The sequence below is a fragment of the Muntiacus reevesi genome, chromosome 17 (assembly GCF_963930625.1).
Source record: "Muntiacus reevesi chromosome 17, mMunRee1.1, whole genome shotgun sequence".
Classification (NCBI taxonomy): domain Eukaryota; kingdom Metazoa; phylum Chordata; class Mammalia; order Artiodactyla; family Cervidae; genus Muntiacus; species Muntiacus reevesi.
The window spans coordinates 35753650-35777174 of record NC_089265.1 but is presented as its reverse complement, the minus strand read 5'-3'; the positions used below and the strand labels follow the sequence as shown (position 1 = coordinate 35777174).

Below are 23525 nucleotides of genomic sequence, written 5' to 3'. Positions count from 1 at the left end.
TAACAGTGGCTAACTTTATTTTGGGGGGCTCCAAAATCACTGCAGATGGTGACTGCAGCCATGAAATTAAAAGACACTTACTCCTTGGAAGGAAAGTTATGACCAACCTAGACAGCATATTAAAAAGCAGAGACATTACTTTGTCAACAAAGGTCCATCTAGTCAAGGCTATGGTTTTTCCAGTAGTCATGTATGGATGTGAGAGTTGGACTATAAAGAAAGCCGAGCGCCGAAGAATTGATGTTTTTGAACTGTGGTGTTGAAGACTCTTGAGAGTCCCTTGGACTGCAAGGAGATCCAACCAGTCCATCCTAAAGGAGATCAGTCCTGGGTGTTCATTGGAAGGACTGATGTTGAAGCTGAAGTTCCCATACTTTGGCCACCTGATGCAAAAAGCTGACTCATTTGAAAAAACCCTGATGCTGGGAAAGATTGAAGGCATGAGGAGGAGGGGATGACAGAGGATGAGATGGTTGATGGCATCACCGACTCAATGGACATGAGTTTGGGTAAACTCCGGGAGTTGGTAATCGACAGGAAGGCCTGGTGTGCTGTGGTTCATGGGGTCACAAAGAATTGGACACGACTGAGTGACTGAACTGAACACCATTTTGCAGATGTAAAGTTGAGATGAAGTAACTGCCTTTTATAATAGAGCAAGTTGGATAAAGAATTCACATCTGTCATACTCTCAGTTTATGCATTTTCATCTAAATGACAGTGCCTAGGAAACTTTTTGAATAGGGGAAGGTTTGCACCCCCAACCCCCTTTACTGTTTTGTATGCTGTTAGAAGGCCTAGAAGGCCCAAACAACTTCGTTTGGAAAGCACTACCTTAAAAGGACACTCCAAACCTATTGCTCTGCAGGACCATTTCCTTAAAACAAATTGTATTTAAAAAAAATTTTTTTTCGATTGGAAAGAAATGGATTTATTTAGAGAGACACACACTCCACAGACAGGATCATCTCAGAAGATGAGAGGCCAAACAAACTGTACTCTTGAGATCTGAACCAAAATATTAAAAATTCTAAGTTAAAAATACTAGAGTGGTTTTATTCTTGAGTTTTACTAGAGCTAATACTTAAAATATATGAGATATTTTAGTTCTAATCTAATTGTAATACATTTCAACTAAAACTAAACAGAGTTTACATTCAGTTCAGTTCTGTCACTCAGTCGTGTCTGACTCTTTGTGACCCCGTGGACTGCAGCACCAGGCTTCCCTGTCCATCACCAACTCCCAGAGCTTACTCACATTCATGTCCATCGAGTCGGTAATGCCATTCAAACATCTCATCCTCTGTCGTCCCCTTCTCCTCCCACCTTCAGTCTTTCCCAGCATCAGAGTCCTTTTGAATGAGTGAATTCTTCGCATCAGGAGGCCAAAGTATTGGAGCTTTAGCTTCAGCATCAGTCCTTCCAATGAATATTCAGGATTGATTTCCTTTAGGATGGACTGGTTGGATCTCCTTTCAGTCCAAGGGACTCTCACATTTACATTGTGTTCATTTACATATATAACATTTACATTATGTTCATTTAAACTTTTAGCTATTTCTTATTACATCAGGAATTCAAATTCTTATATGGATTCAATAAAATAAGCTAAGCCCCCAAATATCCCAGTTCTGTATCTAAATGATATTCATCACAATAGAAAAACACACATACAATTAATTTCTTAAAGAAAAATATTAAATTTTCTTGGTTCATTATGTAGTATATTTAATTACCCCTTTAACTTGGACAAGTATTTTAATGCAAAATTCCCTAGTTTAGAATAAATATTTTAGAACACCAATATGATTCATTAATGAATCATTTATCAAAGAAAAGAACTCATTGATTTGACACCTATCTGTCTAGTTCCTGAGGTTTTGTTCTTAGCCAAGATTTTTTTTTTTAATCATAACAACAATTCTATGAAGTCTGTAATAATTGTATGCTATCCAGGCAAGCTAGTTTTGCAAATAGCCCTAAACTTTATGGAATTCAACACAATAAAGTCTGTGGTGCGGGTGTGCAGGCTTCTCACTGTGGTGGCTTCTCTTGCTGCAGAGCACGGGTTCTAGGGTGTATGGACTTCAGTGGTTGTGTCTCGTTGACTTTAGAGCACAGGCTCAGTAGTTATAGCCCATGGCCTTAGTTGCCCCATCGCATGTGTGATCTTACCATGTGAGGGATGAAAGTATGTCCTCTGTATTGGCAGGTGAATTCTTAACCACTGGACCACCAGGGAAGCCCAGGCACGTTAAGATCTTTAAATCCCAACTTTTCCCCCTTTAGAAGTCTGGCTTCAGAGCCAAATGTCTTATCCATTTCTTGCCGGTGATTTGTTCTTATCAACCTAGAGTTAGGTTTTTTTTAACTCCTAAGATGTGCTTTTATAAAGTTGACTTTAAAAATAGTTTAATTTAATTTATAGAATACTCAACATCAGACAGTTATTCACACTGTCAGGTTGTCTTCTGGCTACTACTCCACAAATACATTCAGGCAAAATATTCAGGAATAAATTCTTCACATTTCATACATTTTTATTAATTGAAGCTTCATGAGGGCACTTTTGAAAATATGTGTGTGTGTATATATACACACAAATAGAGGCATATAGATATAAAGATATAGATGTATCTGTATATATGTGTTTTAATTGATTGACAAATGGGCAGTTTTTCTTGAGACCTGAAATACACACACATATGTATTTATTTTTTCACACATTTATTTGTAATTTAGCAAGCTGTAATACATTTACAGCACTCTACTCTTTCTGAGGGGAAAATTATATTATCTACATGTTAAAACAGATGTGCTTTCAGTTACACATATTTAAATTTTAGTATTTATTCAGTGCCTCCAGCCAGACTGCTGCTACTAAGTCACTTCAGTCGTGTCCGACTCTGTGCGACCCCATAGATGGCAGCCCACCAGGCTCCCCTGTCCCTGGGATTCTCCAGGCAAGAACACTAGAGTGGGTTGCCATTTCCTTCTCCAATGCATGAAAGTGAAAAGTGAAAGGGAAGTCACTCAGTCATGTCCAACTCTTAGAGACCCCATGGACTGCAGCCTACCAGGCTCCTCCATTCATGGGATTTTCCAGGCAAGAATACTGGAATGGGGTGCCATTGCCTTCTCCGCCAGCTAGACTAGGATTCTTTATTTCAGATACTGTGCTCCCTAGCCTTTGATTTAGGCTTCCTTTGAATAGTGTGAAATTACACTATTATAAGCTTCCCAGGTGTCACTAGTTGGTAAAGAACTTGCCTATCAATGCAGGAGACATAAGAGACTCAGGTTCAATCCCCTGGGTCAGGAAAATCCCCTGGAGGAGGGCGTGGCAACCCACTCCAGTGTTCTTGCCTGGAGAATTCCATGTAGAAGGAGCCTGGTGGGCTACAGTCCATAGGGTCGCAGAGTTGGACACGACAAAGCGATTTAGCATGCAGGCACACACACACTATAATAATATGTTTACAATTATTGAAAAGTTAGAAGTTAAATTCATTAAACCACATGTGGGGAGCAGCCTTGGGTTCATTTAACATGAAGATATGTCTTTCTTTGGAGCACAGATCTTTTGGGGAGTAGCCGATTATTCTAAATATGTCCTTTCTATGGTGTACCCTCTTATTAAAGGCTATAGGCTTTTGGTGATAATACATCAAGAAATTAGTCATATATGTAGGCAATTTGGTAGAAGATTCCTGCCATCAAATAGTTTCTGGCATTCCCAGAGGAAGGAAATGTACAGTCTTGTGAGTCAAAACAGGGTGACTTTAAATTAACAGCAGCATAAGGGTTTTCATTTTTTCCCCAATGGCCATGTCTTTACCATGGTCACATTTGTACTCCATGGTCTGTTGGAAAGATGTGGCCTGCCTGGGGCTTTCATAAGTACCCAGCAAGGCAGTATTTATTCTTTGACCTGGGCAAGGGGACCCTGCACTATAGAGGTCACCACATAATCACAAACATGCTAAACTGCTAAGACCTATAGAGGAGGTTTTTCTTTTCCTTCTAGTCATTGGAGGTTCTCAGGCTGGGGCCCTGTAATTTAGACAAGACAGACTAAGAGAAAAAGAGTTTATTAGCGTGCATCATGCATACTCAAAGAAATGGTTAAAACTCAGTCTATATAATGTCTTAACCAAAGAACAGTAAAGTTTAGGTAAATGACAAGACAAAGGAAAAGATTTTGAGTTTCTAGAACAGCAGATTGTGAGAAGGCTAATGGAAGGTAAAATGTGTTTATGGAGATTCCTCTGGTGCTGTCTCTGGAGCTGAAAAGCATCTAGAGTTGTCTCCAGTAATTAGCTTTTGCCCTTGCTGGTAAAGAGAAGAGGGGGGACACATTAATGAATTTATGTCCTGCTTTTAGGTAAATAGGAGGACAGAAGAAAACCTCCTTATATCTGCTTCTTCTCAGTTGTCTTGGGCAAAAAGCAGTCCTGATGCCAAAGTGACATATTTTAGGGTGGTACATTCTGCTACCTTTCAGGCCCCAGGAGATAAACAACCCAGCATATCTCTAGCTCTTTGTCCTCAAAAGAAAATACAACTGTGTCCAAATGCTATAAAGGCCCCTCAGTTGTATATGACCAACATCGGAGATGGATATTACTTCAGAGAATGGAAAGGCTTTGAGTAGAAGCACTTAAGTAGGAGAATGTAACAAATTACTTTGTCAAATCCTTTCAGATATCATGATTGCAAGGGATTCTTACAAAGCACAGTGTGGAGCTTTGATTTCTTGCTTCTCTTCCTGTTTCAGTGAGTGGTTCCAGAATTACTCATAATTTAGCTTATTAGCACACTATTCACAACAGCTGTGGCTGAGAAACTCTTAGGAGTATCAAACAATTAATATTCTCTTTAAAGTCCTATATATGAATGTCAAGACCTAATATACATGAAATATGCTAATGGCTAAAATTGGCAACTGGATGGACTATGAACACTAAAATCATGTTAGTTTTATTTCCAGAACAATATTTAGTAAGATTTAATTACATTTTCCAAAAATTCTAAAGTCTAAAATCAAAAGTCTAAATAATTTTGACTTAAAATCTTTATATTCTTTATTTATAACATATTTTGCCTTTTGATTTTGGAAGATAATTATGAAACTTAGAAGAAAAAATAACTTTTCAAAAGTGTGTGACAATAATTTTTAAAGTTTATACAGTAATTTAATTTACTCTTGGGGAAAATACATTACAATCTATATACTTAGTATACAACTATTACATTTTATATTTTTAATCATTTAGGCCAGGCCTTGGCCTAAATGATTAAAATGTTAAGGAATATACAATAAATAGTATTTTAAACTTTGTGGGTCAGTCTCTAGGACAACTGCTTAACTCTGCTGTTGGAGTTCAAAAGCAACCACAAACAATACATAAATAAATGGACATAGCTGTACTGCAATAAAACTTTATATTCGAAGAGTTGGTAAACCAGATTTGACCCATGGTTGTTATTTGCTGACCCCTGATTTATATGATTACTGTCAACAAGACCTAAGTAATAGCAAAGTATTAATTATAAATATATAATTAGTAACATTGCTTAAGTTAGGGCAAGACAAAATAAATACTATTTATTGCCCTAACTTAACTTTTTTATGGAATAAAAAAATTTATGGATTATGTGTCAATTTTATGACCTCTCCAGACATCAGTAGTCCATCAATAGAATACTTAAACAGGTGCAGTATTAAAGAGAGTCAGCAAAAAAAAGACTGAGAAGGAGTAGGAAGTGAAGTAGGAGAAAACCAAGAGAATGAGTGTCCTGGAGGTCAAGAAAGTGTGTCAGGAAGAAGAAATTGATTTTTTGGATTGATGGAGGGAAAAACCCAGTGAAATGGCTTTGAGGGATCTTGGAAGATGAGTCATTTAGACAGTGATTGTAGATAATTTATCCACGCTAGCATCATTATGTTTCACTCATGTTGCTTTGCCTCCTGAGTTAGAAGCCTGATATTGTACACTGTATTAGGAATATACCCAATTGTGTGCTAGTCTAGGGCAAATTCAAAAGTTTTGTGTATAAACAATGTTTTTGTCTTAACAGCCATCAATATCGTGTTCCTTTATCCTCACTGTATCCCTCAAAACAAAGAAAACATCTGGGACTAGAACCACAGAGGTTTTGAAATAAGCTGAAATTAGAGTTTTGTAGCATTGAAATTGAGTCTTTTCGCCAAAGTATAGTATAGCTTGAAATAGGAAACAGCAATTAAGACTTTGCCCAAATCCATTGACCAGCATTTAGATTGGGGCTAATCCTTCTCAGTTGGAAACACTATAGAAGAAAGTCCCACAGGGACTGGCAATGAGATCCTTTCAGGCAGTTAAGAAAATTACCTTTGCTGAACCTTTGCACATTGTGCCACCTGCCTCTGGCAGCACAGAAGACCTAAACTTGACACCTTGGAAGATGTTTTAAGTGCAGAAACAGGCTGACTTTGATACAGTGAATGGAACCAGGATGCACCTGCACTTCCAAATTTCTCAATTTCAGCCCAAGATGGGCTTGGTCCAAGTCCAAGTGTTCCTGTAAAAGTTCCTGTTCAGGTTTCCCATCTGAAGGTCACACCTATATGGGCAGAACATGCTCCACACAGGTGCCTCCAAAACACACCACTTGTGCACCCTGAAGCTTAGGACTCAGTCTTTGCTTAAGGGGCCTAGGCAAGTATGTTTGGGCTTTTCTGGTGACTTAGATGGTAAAGAATCTTCCTGCCATGCAGGAGATGAGGGTTCAATCCCTGGGTCAGTAAGATCCCCTGAGAAGGGAATGGCAACCCACTCCAGTATTCTTGCCTGGAAAATTCCATGGACATAGAAGCCTGGCCGGATAGTCCATGGGGTCGCAAAGAATCGGACAGGACCTTCCCATTTCACAGAGGCTGTAGGACTTCGAGCTTAGCTAAGGGGGTCCCTTTGCAGAACTCAACCTCTCAGATCCAACTGAGCACAGAGGCCATGCCTCTGATGTCACTGCGTCAGAGGCCTGTGTGTGGGTGCAGAAACAGATTTCTGAGTGGGCACCTTGACTCCGGAGAGCTCTCTCTAAAGGCATCTCTCAGGGAACTGGGCATTGGTTTCTCCTTCCCGTGAGTAGCTCCCCTTTCTGTGAGGACTGAGCCAGTCCTGCTCCGAAGGTGAAAAACTTCCAGGCTGTGGATTTAGTCCCTGTGCTACGCAGAGCCGGCCAGGAAGAACCTGAGCCATGCAGGCAGGCAGTTGATCCAGGTCACTCACTAGGACCAGGCTTACTGGTGCTTGCTTTCCTCGGTGGATGCACAATCACAGGAGGCCATAGGCAGTTCTCTGGAGGTCAGAAGTTGATCGCCCTGCCCAGTGGAGCATTGGGGTGGAGGTCTTTCGGTGCCAGACTCAGTCCTGTCCCTCGCTTGTTCTGTCCTTTTCTGAAACCACCACCTCCAGAGTTAGTTCCCCCAGAATATTCTCCAGATCCTATGACCAGTTTTTTCATTTTCCCCTCCTGTGGCCAATAGTTTCTACAGTGTCTACAGTCAAAATATCTCACTACCCGGAGGACCTTCACCACCAAATGATCATTTAGAACTCTTCTTCATTTGTGGAAATCCACCAACCTTTTTTCCACTTCTCTTTTCTAGTAGGCTATCTTTCAGGCTTAAGACAGTGCAGGCCTCCCACCTGTAAAAAACAGGTCATCCATATGGCCCTTAAGACCATACACATTGAACTGACCCCCATGTTTTTATAGACCTTTAACCCTTCAGTTTAGCTTGTCCTTTCCTCATGGTCCTTGATTACCAATGCATCTTAGGGCCAGAATTAATTCACCTTCATATTTAAAAGGTGAAGGTTGGTTGCCATTCTTTCCTCAGACTGCCTTGTTAAAACATGTTTCAAAATCAGGTGTAACTTTTCCTGTGGTATTTAGGTTTAATAATTTTATCAAACAATATTTTTCTCTTTGAGCCGTCCTGGCACCATGCACTTCTGAACAAACAATTCATATCTGATGGTTAGAGCAAAGGAATAGGCTTGGCATTAGCTATAGTGGAAGACTACCTCAAAGCCTGTCCTTTTTGAATGTTCCTCCTTGGCCTTCAGTTGCTGCTGTGAGCAATCCCAAATAAACACGGATGGGGAGAACTGAGGCTTTTGGCCAGCAGCCCGAGCTGAGCTTCCAGCTGGCATCTACCATCTCAGCCATGAGATGGAGGTCAGTTGGGCTCTCTTTCTTCTACACCTATGAGAATGGAGTTGTTTTCAAGGTACAGTCTGTGAGTGAGGTTTGGGAAAAACATATTAGTTGGTGTGTTGCAGTGGGATGGGAATGAATGGCAAGCAAGAGTTGGCAGAATGGGAAGAAAGTCAATGGGATACCCATGATGTAGGCTCCAGACAGCGACAGGGGCAGGTGTTCAAGACTTGTGGGGAACAGAGACCTATTATGATTAAGTGACAATACGCACAGATATTGAACTGAGAAGTACTGGAAGGAATAAAGAGCAGGTGACTAAAGTGCAGACTAAATAGAGACGTTTTGTGTCAGAAAAAATGAATATAATCACTTGTTGTAGGTGATTGGTTTAGAAAGACATGCATCATTTAGATACTGTACTTGTATCTTGCCGTCATACAAGAGAGTAAATAAAAGAATGGTAAACAACCCTATTATTATTAAATTAAAAACAGAGGCTGGAATTCCCTGGTGGTCCAGTGGTTAGGACTCCGCACTTTCACTGCCGAGGGCCCAGTTCAATCCCTGGCCAGGGAACTAAGATCCTGAATGCCTTGAGGTGCAGCCAAAACAAACAAACAAATGAAATGAAACTCTTTTATATTAAAAGTGTGCTTTTCAAAAGTTGACATCATTCACCAAACAGATTCATTCACTCATGGGTAATTTTAATAAATCTAAATTTCCAGTATACAGTTTTTAAAATATGTATAGTTTTATTTATCTATTTTTGGCTGTGCTAGGTCTTCCTTACTGCTTGCAGGCTTTTTCTAGTTGTGGCGAGTGGGGGCTACCCTCTAGTTGTGGTGCACAGGCTTCTCACTGCAGTGGCTTTTCTTGTGGAGCACAGGCTCTAGGCTCTTGGCTTCAGTAGTTACCGAGTGGGGGCTCAGTATTTGCAGTTCCTGGGCTCCAGAGCACAGGCTCAGTAGATGTGGTCCATGGGCTAAGTTGCTCCATGGCATGTGGGGTCTTTCCAGATCAGGGATTGAACCCATGTTTCTTGCATTGGCAGGCAGATTTTTAATCCACTGAGCCACCAGAGAAGCCCTAAACATATAGTTTGATATATCATCACCCAGAAATCACAAAGAAAAACACATGGAAGTTTAAAGTAAAAGTGGCAGCAATGTTTAGGGGATAATTTGGATCATGTTCAAATAGAGCTCTGCAGATTTTTTATTGGACTTTCCTTCACCTATCTGAGAAAGACACTAGTTAGATGAACATGAAACAAACCAAAAAACTTGAGTTTCATATAACTTTCATTGGCCCAAATAAATGCATTTAAGATATTATTCTTAGCACTTTACCTCAATAAATTTTGGGTTATACAAAATACTTTTCTGAATGGCTTCAGTGTAGCAGTTATTTCTGAGCATTTACTCCTGGAAATTAACAGAAATGGACAAACTTATTTTGAAGGATTATTAAAAACCATCTTGGCAAAAATGTATAACATAAAATAACATAAAAATGAGTGAGGTAATAATTTCACTATATATACATCAAAATATTGTGTTGTACACCTTCAACCAATACAATGTTATATGTTAACTATGTCTCAATAAAACTAGGGGAAAAATAGGACTTTGAAGTATAGCTGGAAAACACCAGGAAGATACTGGAACTAAAAGTCACAGAATTTTTGGAGCTAGGTGCTTAATCTGTCATGACATAGATTGAAAATATTGTAATGTTAACCTCAATAAATCATATTCCAAGAATATAGGCGCTAATGGTAAACTGGACTACAAGGAGTTTCCTTACAGATTTTTACCACACCAATTAAAGAGCCTCACAGAATTCTGTTTTCTTGGAAATAACAAAAAGTATCATGATATGTTGAATTTCAATGGTGATTCTTGAGGGCATTTAGAATTTAAATGCACTGGGTCTTTAATGTATTAGTATGTATGGAGTTAATGAAGATCATCTCCTGGCGCAAAGGAGTCAGTAGGGCTCCTCAAGTCCAGAAGAGATGGGGGAGCACTGCACACATCGCGGGCTCTGACGTCGCGCCTCTGACGTCACACGTCACTTCTCTGGGTCCAGGTAGCTCCGAGGACGCGTCAGGTCCAGCCCCACGGGAGGCGCCTCCCACAGCTCCCTTCATGTCTGTCCCTCCCTTCTCTGCAATTCACCTGGTCAGGGCCTCCCGGGCCTCTGGGTGCCGGAAATTAGGCCAAGGGAGTGCTTGTTTCAGTGAAGCGGGAAGGAGGGAATTGGACGGAGGAACGTGACTGGACCACTCTAGGCCATGGAGATTCACGTGGCGCCAAGTGTCGGGGTAAGGCCGCTCTGTGCGGCGGTTGACGGTTAAGTGATTCACCTTTCTGCACCTTTCGTGTACACGTCACGTGACGCACAGAACGCTGGGCCCCTGGGGAGTGTTTCTGTAACTGACTGCGTGCGGTCTGGCGGTCGACACCTTCATTGCCTGTGCAATGGTCCCCCCACTTTCTTAGCTGGGGTCATGATTTGTTCGCCCAGAGAATTGCTGTCACGGTGGTGGAATCACATGTACTCTGCTTCTTTCACGCAGGCCTCTGGAGGCACCAGAAGGTGCTCCCTTTTGGAGCTAGGGAAAACGGGTCAGTAGGGCAGATTCCACCACTGTCTTTCACTCCTGTTGGGACTGTCATTTTGGTGGAGTGAGCTGCCAGCTGAACTTTGCTACTACTGCTAAGACTTTTTCTGCAGTGCTTCCCGCATGTGATCTTACCACCATCAGCTGGTCAGTTTGGCCCACCTCCTCAACTAAAGCGTAAACCCCTTACACTCCCTTTTTTATTGGGCACCCTTCAGGCTGATAAAAACAGGTTGGTCCTTCAAATCAGGTGAAAAAGCTAAACTCAAAATTATATTTGGAATATTTCAAGTGAAGTAAAAAATACTTCAGCAATGCAGACAATTTGTGTTGTGAGTGATGGTATTGTTGGTCTTGGTATGCCATACAACAAGTATTAATGTATGTGCTGTGGTTTCTGATAACTATGCAGTCACAGTTACTAGTGAAAGCTATACACTTATGGACTTTTTGATCCTGCAGGGCAAAAAATATTTGGCAGAACACCTCAGTTATCCACGAACATATATTTCTAGTATTTTTCAGTGGTCTTCAGCCTTTATTTGAAAATGTGAAAGAAAAGTGGATACGTGAGATAATTCACCATTGTTTGAAGACTCTTTGTTTGTTGGAAACAAAATTGATCTCAGAAATGGGTTACCCCCTATTATCGAGAAACTTTTCAAAAACACAGAAACGTCTCACTCCTCAGACAGCTGAAATGCCATTCTGTGACCTGAAGGCTGTCAAATACATCGCATTCACACAGAAAAACCTAAATGATGCATTTGACAAAGCACTGTTGACTGCCTCAGAAACTGTGGAACCGAAGAAAAGCCATAGGTGAGTGCCGCTTCGAACATACCTCCGGAGCTCTTTCTGCATTATTGGTGGTGTCATCAGAATAAAAGCAATGTTTAAATCAAATTAAAATCAATTTTTGTAGTTGTAGGGGGAACTGCTCCATGGCAGTTCCCTAATGACCTCCCACCTTGTTACTCTGTCAGCGTTACTTGGCATTCATTCTGGGGGTGGTAAGATTAGGAGGTCTTTTTGGAAGAAAGATGGATGGAGTACATGGGACAGGTTAAGGGCTATAATAAGACTGTCTAGGATCTGGTAGTGCATGTTCTTGCCTAGTGGTGGACAAGAAAGAGAAGTAAGGTTCTTCCTATTGTCATACTTGAAAACAGACTGTATGGGTTGGCTTAAGTGATCTGAGAAAACTCCTTGGGATCTGATAGCATATTATTCTTACTAGTGAATATTTGGAGGCTTATAGAGGTATGATTGAAGCCAGTTTCCTGAATGGTGTCTTAGCTGTTTGTTGAAATTGACCAGACAGCTTCATAAATCTGAAAGTAAGTACAAACCTATGCTTTCTGTGTGGAGCTGCTCCCATCATACCCTCTGACCTCTCCCTCCCTCCCTCTTACCTTGACCTCTACAGCTTTAAGGAACTTCCATCCTGCTACAGTTGACTTCCTCTGCTCTGCCCTGAACCCCCTGAAGAAATGACTTGGTCTCTGGGCAGCTGTTGTAATCCCTGAAGTATCTGTGTTCAACTTCTCAATCTTTGTTTCTCTAAACAGTGTCTGAATGGAGTTTGGGCCAAACCAATGAGTGAAGGCTCTGAGCCTAGTTAATGTTACCATTGTAAAAATGTATAATCTAAATGATATGCTACTTTTTGTGATATGAATGCTTATAAAGTGTTAGAAAAAAGTTTTTTTTTTGATGCCCAAAGTGTTCCCTGTGTAAATTGTGTCTGCTGGTTGACAAATCAAAAGTTTCTGATTTGATGTCTTTATTGCAGTGTTAGCATATGTTTGCCAGCAGGTGTGACTAATATAAACATTGACAAAATTTAGAGCCTTCTTGGAAAAAAAAAGTTTGGGGACAATGAAAATGAATTTACCACACTGAAGTCCTCCAGCATTCATAGAAAAAATAATGCCTTTACCAAGTAAAGGACTATGTTTCTTATAAAACTACCATGTCCTCTCAGATGTGTAACTCCTGTCAAGAGTTGACCTGCTTATCTATGGTAAAAGAGGCCCTTGAAACTTATCTGTATTATCTTTTATTCAATGGAAAGCTAACACACCCAAGTGGTTGTATCTGATACCCCTGAATGTAATGTGGGAACAGATAGATGTGTTGCGAACATACACTTCTCTTGATTGTTAGGAATGTTCGCAGTGAGGAAATGCCACAAATTAAACAGTACTAGTGGGATGACTACAACTAGGAACCCACCTGGCTCTTTCAGCCCAGTTATGTGAAACTGGTAGAGCTGTACAGGCAAATGAAGGGGAAGGGATGAACAGGTAACTATACAAAGGAAGTGGTAGTAAGAGGATATATAAGAAAGCCATCTGATAGGCTATATAGCCTGCTCTCCTGTTTCAACTGGTTCTAATGAGCTTTTTGAGCTTCAGGTATTGGTGCTTGACAGTTACTAGACTCTATCTGTGCACTAGGCAATGGTACCCACTGGGGTTTTGGACACAGCATTTTCCTAACACCACTGCCCGGTATACTCTATTTGAGGGACAATTACCAGCCTGTTATTGAGTGCTGGTGGACACTTAGAAGCCAACTAAGCAATAACATGATATGTTATTCTCTGACATGCCCATTCTGGAATAGGTCAAAAATTTAAAAATGCCAACAAAGTGGGTATTGTCCAGCAAGCATGCATTATTAAATGGAAATGGTATTTCCAGAAAAGAAACATGACTTGGTGTATTCTTTTCTATTACTGCTGTAACAAAATATCACAAACTTAGTGACTTAAAACAATCTTGTCAAAAAAAAAAAACAAAAACCAATCTTGTCTTACAGTTCTGAAAGCTAGAAGTCCAAAATGGGTTTCAGTAGACTGAAATAAAGGTGTTAGCACAGTTGCCCTCCCTCTAGAGGGTCTAAGGAAGGATCAGGTTCCTTGTGTTTTTCATTTTCTGGCAGGTTTCCCTAGTCCTTGGCTCATGACCCCTTCCTCAATCATTTCAGCCTCTTGCTTCCATCATTACCTCTCCTGCTTCCTTGTCTAGTCACATCTCCCTTGAGGCTCGTTCTAATAGGATACCTCTCATTACATTTAGGTCCAGATGGGTAATCCTCATCTCATGATCCCTAACCTAATCACATCAGCAAAATCCCTTTTACCACATAAATTAACATTCACAAATTCCAGGGATTAGGACCTGGGGCTGTTATTCAACCTATCACACTGGGCATTAATGGAATCTTGTAGGCAGGTAGTTACTGTGAAGATGTGGCTATCTCAGATGCGGGGGATGTGCTGTCACCTTAGGCTTCTTGGGTGCCTGGGTACACTACATCTCCTAAGGATGCCTAAGCCTCGTGGATATGCCAGCTAAGTTAAAGGTCAGTGGGGTTGTGTAGGAAAGAATTAACATAGCAGATCTGAGCCTGCTTATCCTTAGGAAGTCCTGCTGACAAGGTTGGCCTTTTGCTGGTGTCTGAGATGTGATTTGGGGAGGGTTCCCACCATCCACAGAAATAAAGGTGTTAGCACAGTTAGCACAGGGAAACCTGGCTCACTGTACCTAAAATCTTTGTACAACCAGTGTGGATTATGCTGAATACCTGCTTTCCTCCTGGGAGTCTGGAATTTGGGTATGTGTTAGGTAGAAGATGCCTAAGGACCAGTGGCCACCCCCCCCTTCCCTGCCCAGTAAAGACTTGGACTCTAATATTCTTGCTCCATGTGCCTTTTCTGTCTGCTGACTTTGTTTTGTATAATTTCACAGTAATAAATCTTAACTGTGAGTACAACTATATGCTGAACATTGTCATTCCTCCCAATTAAGTCATCAAACCTTAGAGGAGAGTTGTCTCAAGACCCCTAAGTCAGCTGGTGTCAGAAATAGGATTTGCTAGCCCAACTCTGACTCTCTGAAGTGTGGCAAAAACTATTTGAGAAAAATAAAGGTGAAAGAGTGAGGGATAATACAGCTTTAGTACTAGGCTGTCTCTTGGGTCATGCATGGGATGAAGCAGCAGTATTTTTTGAGAGCTAGAAGTTACCTATGGAATTTGAAGATGATAGATCCAACTCTAGGAGAGTTGGCTTGCTGAAGTTCCTGGATATTTTGGGTTGTGCTGGCTAAAGTGAGGGGAGAAAGTGCAGCCTGTATTAAAAAATGGGAAAGGGCAGCAGTGGGGAAAGGTGATGCATTTTTGTATTTTGTTCTTCCCTTCATGTGGGAGGAGACAGGGCCCCCAAATTCCCTAAGGTGAGTTTGGATGACCCAGAAATATTACAAGTTCATATGGCTCTTTTTTCCAAGTAGAAAGAACAAATGTTAGCTCAGTTCCCATGGCTAGAGCAAAGTGAACCAGAGAGGGAAAAGGGACAAAACCACTCCAGCCGTTTCTTCAGCCTAGTTACCATCACTGTTACAGTAGTCCTGTCCTTCCTTCCCTGTCCAATTCTAGCTGAGAGTCTTCCTTGGTAGTGCAAATGTTAACCCTGTAAATGTTAAATTTATTGCTAGAGCGTTGAGTAAACGTCCATTTAAAGGTGGGTGGGGGCTGTTTAAATCGCTTTATATTTTGTGGCTACTGCATCTGGATGTAGGATAAAAATTGATGGAAAAAATTATGTTTACATGCTTGGGGCTTCCCAGGTGGCGCTAGTGGTAAAGAACCCCCCAGCCTATGCAGAAGACATAAGAGACGTGGGTTTGATCCCTGGCTTGGGAAGTTCCCCTGGAGAAGGAAACAGCAACTAATTCCAGAAAATTCCATGGACAGAGGAGCCTGGCAGACTCTGTGGACCCAGTCCATAGGGTCACAGAGTCGGACATGACTGAAGCGACTTAGCACACATGCATGTTATATGCTTGTAATTTCACAAATGCTAGATGGATCATCCCAGTCAGGGAAAGCTGCAAAGAAAAAGTGTTAGTGGGACACACAAATAAATAATTGCCTTTTGCCACTGGTAAGTGGATTGAATTTTTTTTCCCTTTGAGTATTGAAAATAAAATAAGTCTCTGTAACTAATGATATTTGTTATCCATTTTGCTTACTGTAACTTCTGGAAAAAAGGAAACAACATGAAAAGAGAGGCACTCTTCAGATTGAAATATACTTTTGGAGTTTTACAGAGTGGATTTGAGTTGCTAATAAGTTTTTGTAAAATCAGATGTCTGACCCATTAAGGCTGATGATTTTCCAGCCTGATGGGCATTTTTGGATGGGTCTTTTTGGACTCTAAGGATGACAAGATAAAAAGGGTGTCAGAAGCCTCACTTGTCAGTTGGACTTGGAACAGGCTATCTGGTCTTGAAGTATCTGGGCTTTGAATATGCTGATAAAGAAAAGCTGCTGGCTTTTTTTAGAATCCTGATGCTTAATTGCCTACACCTGACTCTAAGCTGAACCCTGGTCTGGGCTATTTGACCCTCAGTAACTGTGACAAACTAAAAGCTGACAAAGTTCTGCTCAGAAAAGAAAACTCAGATTCTGGAATAGTTACACATTTAGGACACTTCTCTGTAGACTAAACTGTGGAAACATCATGGATGCTTGCTAGGCCATTGGTATCCACAGAAAAGGGCATATTTCTGATGGGGCCATCTGAAATTGAGCTGCTGATCAGCTCTATATTTCTGATACAGAGACTCAATGCATTCTTAACATGATTCCTGTGAAAGCTATAAGTTGAGGAGGGGCACATCATAGGGAGTGTGATACCTCCACCCACTACTAAAGGTCAGACTGTGGACTCCATTTCAGGCTGTCTCACTGCTGTTGACTTGTGTTCAGCTTTCTAAATTAGTTGCAGTTTGCAATGGCAGACTGATAGCCTGACTCTACTTTCCTCACCTTTCTCCTGGTAAGGAGAAAGGCAGCTTGATTATTAAAAGCAGCTGTCCCCAGAAAGGGACTGACCTTTTCTAGACTGCTCCCTGGATAAATGATTAGGACAAAAGAAATGTGAAAGTCACTCAGTTGTGTCCAGCTCTTTGTAAACTCATGGACTAAACAGTCCATGGAATTCTCCAGGCCAGAATACTGGAGTGGGTAGCCTTTCCTTTCTCCAGGGGATCTTCCCAACCCAGGGATCAAACCCAGGTCTCCTGTATTCATATTCTTTACCAGCCGAGCCACAAGGGAAGCCCAAGAGTACTGGAATGGGTAGCCTATCTGTTCACCAGCGGATCTTCCTGACCCGGGAATTGAACCAGGGTCTCCAGCATCGCAGGCAGATTCTTTACCGACTGAGCCACCAGGGAAGCCCATTACGATTATTTTTTAAAAATTCAGGGTTTCAGTCTGACCAATTTGGAATATGTTGTGCCTTTCTGGTTAAGTTATACAAAAATGTTTTCTGTGAAAATGCTTCTATACCTCTTGCATACAACTGTTCCAGACAAATGGTCTAGCTGAGAGTAGAACTGAAAAAATGTTGTTACTCTTGCTGAATAGGACACAATTGATTTTGTAATGATGGAGGGAAAAGTAAAAGCCCAGGCCCTGGGAACAGGGGAGAGGGAAGGGTATTAATGATCTTTGCTTTTCAGAACTGTTCCTAGAAGTCTTGCCCTCTTCCTAAAGGAATAATTATGTGCCTTTTCAAATATGAACTCTGAATTAAACTGGTTGCTGAGCCTAGGCATTGAACATGAGATGCAGGCGGTGACCCCAACACTAGCACTTTCCTGCAGAACACCTATAGATGTTGTCCACACTTGTGAAGCTGTTGAACTGATGTTATAGACAAGTAAAACTGGAACTGACTGCCTCAGGCCGTCCCTCTGAAACCAAGGACTGAACTGTATCATTTGAACTGAGAACCCAGAGTGGGAGGTCTTACAGTACGAGGCCACATGGGGGCCCTGACAACCTGTGCTGCCTAATTAATGTATGTCTTGCTCGGCATGCCCAAATGTTTGTGAACTCCTTGTTTCTCTGGTTACTACGTGCGATCTCTGGGGTTGTGCTTGTCTGTGTGTCCTGACTGTCACACTCCCTCAGCATGGAAGGATTCCAGGTCAGCTTCAACTTACTGGCTGTGCCTGTTTTGCTGTCTTACACTAGGCAAAAAAAAAAAAAAAAAAAAGGTTAATTAGAAACTTAAGGATGAAGTCATTTGACTTTTTAATGTAGGTCTGTGTAGCTAATGGGACTTGTTTTAACTGGCTAAGTAAAGGACCCCTAAGGGCGTAACTCAGTAAGGCAGATTGTCCTCACCCTGTTGCAGGAGGTCCTACTGATAATTTTACTATAAAGATGCCTTGGCCAAGGGCCAAGAGCTGGCGTATCCTTGGAAAGTCCTGCCTATGAGGATGTGTTTTGGGGAGGATTCCCACCATTTGCAGAACTGATAAGAGAGGTTCATTGTACTTAAACTGTTTATAAACCAGTGTGGTTTATGCTGAATACCTGCTTTCCTTCTGGGAGTCTGGAATTTTGGTATGTGTTAGGCAGAAGGTGCCTACATGACCAGCTCCCAATAACAGCCTTGGACACCATCTCTAACAAGCTTCTTCAGTAGACAATATTTCACCTATGTTGGCACAACCTGTCGATGGGAAATTAAGTGCGTCCCTTGGACTGCAAGGAGATCCAACCAGTCCCTTGGACTGCAAGGAGATCAGTCCTGGGTGTTCATTGGAAGGACTGATGCTGAAGCTGAAACTCCAATACTTTGGCCACCTCATGCGAAGAATCGACTCATCGGAAAAGACCCTGATGCTGGGGGCGATTGGGGGCAAGAGGAGAAGGGGATGACAGAGGATGAGATGGCTGGATGGCTTCACCGACTCAATGGACATGAGTTTGTGTAAACTCTGGGAGTTGGTGATGGACAGGGAGGCCTGGCATGCTGTGATTCATGGGGTCGCAAAGAGTCGGACCCAACTGAGCAACTGAACTGAACTGAACTATGCGACTCTTGGAAGCTTGTGTCTGGTTTTCTCTAGGCTTTGCACCATGCACTTTTTCCATTTGCTGACTTAGTTTTATATCCTTTCACTGTAATAAATCTTAGCTGTTAGTACAACTGTGTGCTGAATGTTAGTCTGCCTAGTGAATCATTGAACCCCGGGTGTGGTCTTGGGGCCCCCTATACAGGAGTGTAATGGAATGGCACAGCTGTGCGGCTCTAAAGAAAACTGTGTAAAACTATGCATGGAAAAGGGAACTCTGCTCATTGGGCATAATTGTAAGGAGGGATCTAAAAATGCCTCCCAAAATATGCCTTGTTACATTTTCATTGACTCGTGGCATTGGGCTATAGGCCAGCAGTGTAATCTGGTACCTGGCAACAGGAAAATTGGATAATCAAGTCTTAGCTCGGAGGGGCCAAACATGGCATAAGATTGCAGAAGACTCATGCCCTCTGTTTGTGATCCATATGAATGCCTGTGGAAAAGGACTTTTGGAGGATGAGCATCAATGGAAACAAGCTGATTTGACCTGGTAAGGACCAGGGCCACCCAAATGCACTACTGTGCGGGGCATAGCAATTCATCTACAAGTCAGAACTGGGCCTAAAAATAAGCTCCAGTGATTCCAGCATCTGAGACCAAGGAAGCCTGGCACACATACCCAAACTGCTAACAACACAGTCAAGTAGCAAAGGAAACTTGGGACATAGTCTAGGGCACTGGGCCAGGCTGGTCTTGGCAAATAGACTGTGTAATTAAGTCATTCCCTCTTTTCCTTCCATATCTACCCTCTGGGAATGTGGGCCACTGGAATTTGTGAGTATCAGAAATAAGCCAGGAGGTGGGAGAGTCTAACTTGATGTTCTTTTGCTGCCCAGCTAGGCTTGCTAGATTTGGGCCATTACAGATAATGATGACAATGATCATGGATCTGGGATGACAACTCTAAAGTGCTCCTAGTGTTGTCCATTTATCAGAGGATGGTAGATTTTCTAGGTGGTAGAAGTTGTACAAGGAAGACTCTACTGAGCCACCTTGGAACTAGTCTGGGTGTGTGGTGTGAGTAAGATATGGGGAGGACTGGTAAAAGGGTGACATGGTTTCTACAGGGACTGATAGCAATCACAGGACAACCTTACTTGGTGGGGAGGGATGGAACTGGGGAGGGCCCATTCATTTCTCTCAGCTCCAGCCTGCAGAGCAGCATCTGGCCAATTTTTAGTGCAGACTGACACCTCCAACTTGACCATTGACTGAAAGGGAATCTTAATCTAAGAACTCTCATATAACTTCCCAGCAGCTGCTGACTCCAGGAGTTAACAGCTACCACTCCAGACAATAGAACAAGATCAACTTTCTGGAACCCAATCCACTTTCCTTTTACTTATTCACAGTCCTATTCACAGAGTATAGCAACTGCTCCAAGTTTAACTGATTGTAGTATCTCTGTTGCCTAGGACAGATTAAAAGGATTTGTATAATTAGGATATATGATTGGGTGGCCTCTGTTTCTAAAGAGAGTTCTTGACTGGTGATGTGAAAGTTAGGGGGTGAAGTTGCAGGGAAACTGCTCTGTGCAGATGTACTTGCAAATATCCATATAGGCCTCATGGACAAGACTTAACTTCAGGAGATCTAAGTCTTGGTAAAATGCCCCATACTCCTCTCAAAATGTGAGAGAATGGGAGGCTTGGAAGCAGCTGCTACAAGGTCATTTTTCACCCTCTTTATTATCCCTCCTGGAGGGTTACGAGACATTTTCTTACTACCTCCCAGGTTCAGGTAAGATGTAAGGGCTTCTTCCTTGAAACTCCCCTCTTCCCCACACTTGAGGGTACAGCTCCATTGTATAAAATTGCTTAGCATGAAATACTCAAAATTGCTTAGTATAAAACTGGTTACTCAGAACCAGAGCTCCTTATCACCCATGTTGAATTGTTATTGGACCTCTTTTGCTTTAGTGCTGTCTGGTGGGGCAAAGGACACAGGGAGCTGGCACCTTTGTGGATCTTGCTGTTGTTGCTGGCTATGGAAATAATAAACTGTCTGACCTAAAAAGGACTGTTTCTTTACCAGCTAAATGTCTCAGCCTTGCATGGCAGCAAGGACAAAGGCTCTGCACCCACCCTTGGTCCATACATGTGGATTCCTCTCCCTCTTCTCCACCCAATTCAGCTTAAATATTATTTAAACTTGAATAACTATGTTAGAAAAGTGATAAGAACTAGTGTTTTTTTTATCATTACAAAATTTTTGTGTTTGGAAGTAAATTGTGCTCATGATGATTCTGTAACAGACATTAATTCTAGGCTTGAACTGTTGAGTCCAGAACCACTGGTTTCTGTCTGGAGAGTAATCTGCTACATCTTAGTGTTTTATTTTTCATTTTTGGCAGTGTGTGAAATTTTTGTTTTTTTTTAATCTTGTTTTTTGGTTGTTATTTTTTAAATTCATTAATAAGTGAACAGCTTTCGGGGTGGGGGGAGGACAGACTGATTCCACATTCTATTTCCTGGGTCTAGTCTAGAAAACATGGTCCCCACCTGGTGCTCTATAGGAATTACAAATGCTTCATTTAACAACATATATTTCTTTTAAAAATTTGCCTTTTCTCTTCCACCCCCAAATAGGTCTGGTATTCGATTAAACTCGTGAAAATAGGTGGAACCTAACTCGCCCCTGTTCTGAAGGATGCAGTGAGTGCATATCTGACTATGACTTTTCAGTTAATTTCTTTGTCATTTCCTCATTTCTTTAAAGTTAATTTCTAACTCCTTTTATTGATAATGAAGAAAAATACTACACATTTAAAACTTTTTCCTTATTAAGGAAAATTAGATGTAGCAACCAATCCATATTTCCCATAATACTTATATTATCATTATCTCCAGTTGATGAAGAAGGAAACTGAGGCTTACAGAAGCTCTGGATGATCACATTTTCATGACTCATAATGGCAGAACTGGGACTAGAACTCAGGTCTGTCTGACATCAAGTCATTCCCTTAACCAGTCTGGTCTACTATAGGAAATTACAAAATGAACTTTAATGGAGCTCATAATTTGACAGGGAATTAGAGGCATAGCTATGAAGCAGGGCCTCTTTTTGATTTATATTGGCAATTATGGCCTAGGGCAGGCCTATAGTAGGGGCTCAAAAACTATGTGCTGAAAATAAATGATAGGCATTAGTAACAGTGTTCTGAGGAGCTGGTACATTCACCTCTGAGTGGAGTGGATGTATCATAAAGTAGAGGAAGCAGGGAAATCCAGAACAGAGGCTCAGGAGAAGCAGGGCACCAAGGTCAGAGAGGGAGATCCTAGAAATAATCTCCTGCAGATGTGTTGAAACAGGTTGGGTCCCTGTGCAGATTTAAATGCCTTTCCTATCTTTTAAAAACATTTTTAGGTCTGAGAACTTAAGATCAGTCTACAGGTAGCCCCATTCCAGTCAGCCTGAGAGCCCACCATTTCTCTCCCTTCAGCTTCTATGTCTGTGTTGATGCTGTACCTGAATGTCTGTTTTCTGCTTTCCAATCTCTTACAGTTCTTCTATCCTGCAGTCCAGAAACATAAAGTTTCTATTTCTTAAAAGGGAAATAAATCACTTTCAAAAATAAAAATAGTAACAGATTCTACTTTCTCCCACATGCTGTCTTTAGAGGCAAACAGACATGGATTCAGTCCTAGATTTTACCTGCTTCCTGTCTGGAATCTTGCCTTGGTTACTTATCCTCCTCAAGACTCTTTAACTCTCCTGAAAAATGGGTATTTTTTTTTTTTTTAAAGTCTAACAGGGTAAAGAGTTATATGAAATTAAATCATGCATATTGGGACTTCCTTGGCGATCCAGTAGTTAAGACACTGAGCTTCCACTGCAGAGGGTATGGGTCAGGGAACTAAGATCCTGTAAGCTATGAAGTATGGCAAAATAGAATAAAACAAAAAGTTATAAATATTGTAATAGTGGATCTAGATGTTTGGGTTTTAGTGATTGGTATTTGTTCGCTCCTTTTGCTTACCTTTTCTAATTTGTCTACCTGGCAACAAGGTTCCCAAATATCTCAACTGCCAATATAACTGAACTGTCACCCACAAAGGGGAAATCAGAAGTGTATCAAGGACAGCTAAAGACTGTAGAAGCTTAATAATTAGTGACCTAAAAATCCTGTCTAAAATCTGCCATCTAGTGTGGACTTTGTAAAATTACACATTATTGGGCACATTAATGCTATGATTACCACTAAGGTGTCCCTCAATGGACACTAAGTTGAAATTTTAAATTATCAAGCAGAATGATCAAAAGTAGCATTAAATTTGATTTCCCATTTGGTTTTAATCATAGCTAGATACATAGAGAGGTAAAGAGATAGATAAATGCTAGATAGATTAAAAGATATTGATATGTAAAACAGAGCTTTTGCTCAGAAGGCTAAGGTGGTACTGGAAACCTTTAAATATAAGAACTATCTACTAATGAATTTATATAATTGGCAATAAAAACAAAGAAACATATTCTCCTTGTTTATCCTTATTGTTGGTAACTGTCATTCCTGATAGGAGAGAGTAAGAAAGTCATTTGTTGGGCACAATCTCTGTGCTGGGCTCTTAACCTACTTTGGTGGTATTAGTCGCTAAGTCATGTTCGACTCTTGCGACCCCATGGACTGTAGTCTGCCAGGCTCCTCTGTCCATGGAATTCTCCAGGCAAGAATAGTGGAGTGGGTTGCCATTTCTTTCTCCAGGGGATCTTCCCAGGAATCTGACCCAGGAATCAAA

General features: G+C 41.3%; 1 non-coding gene across 1 annotated transcript; it reads left to right on the top strand.

The window, feature by feature from the left end:
• Nucleotides 1–8715: 8715 nt before the first annotated feature.
• Nucleotides 8716–8787, top strand: TRNAE-UUC (transfer RNA glutamic acid (anticodon UUC)). Its single transcript has one exon. It is a non-coding gene; the product is annotated as a tRNA-Glu (tRNA).
• Nucleotides 8788–23525: the final 14738 nt, after the last annotated feature.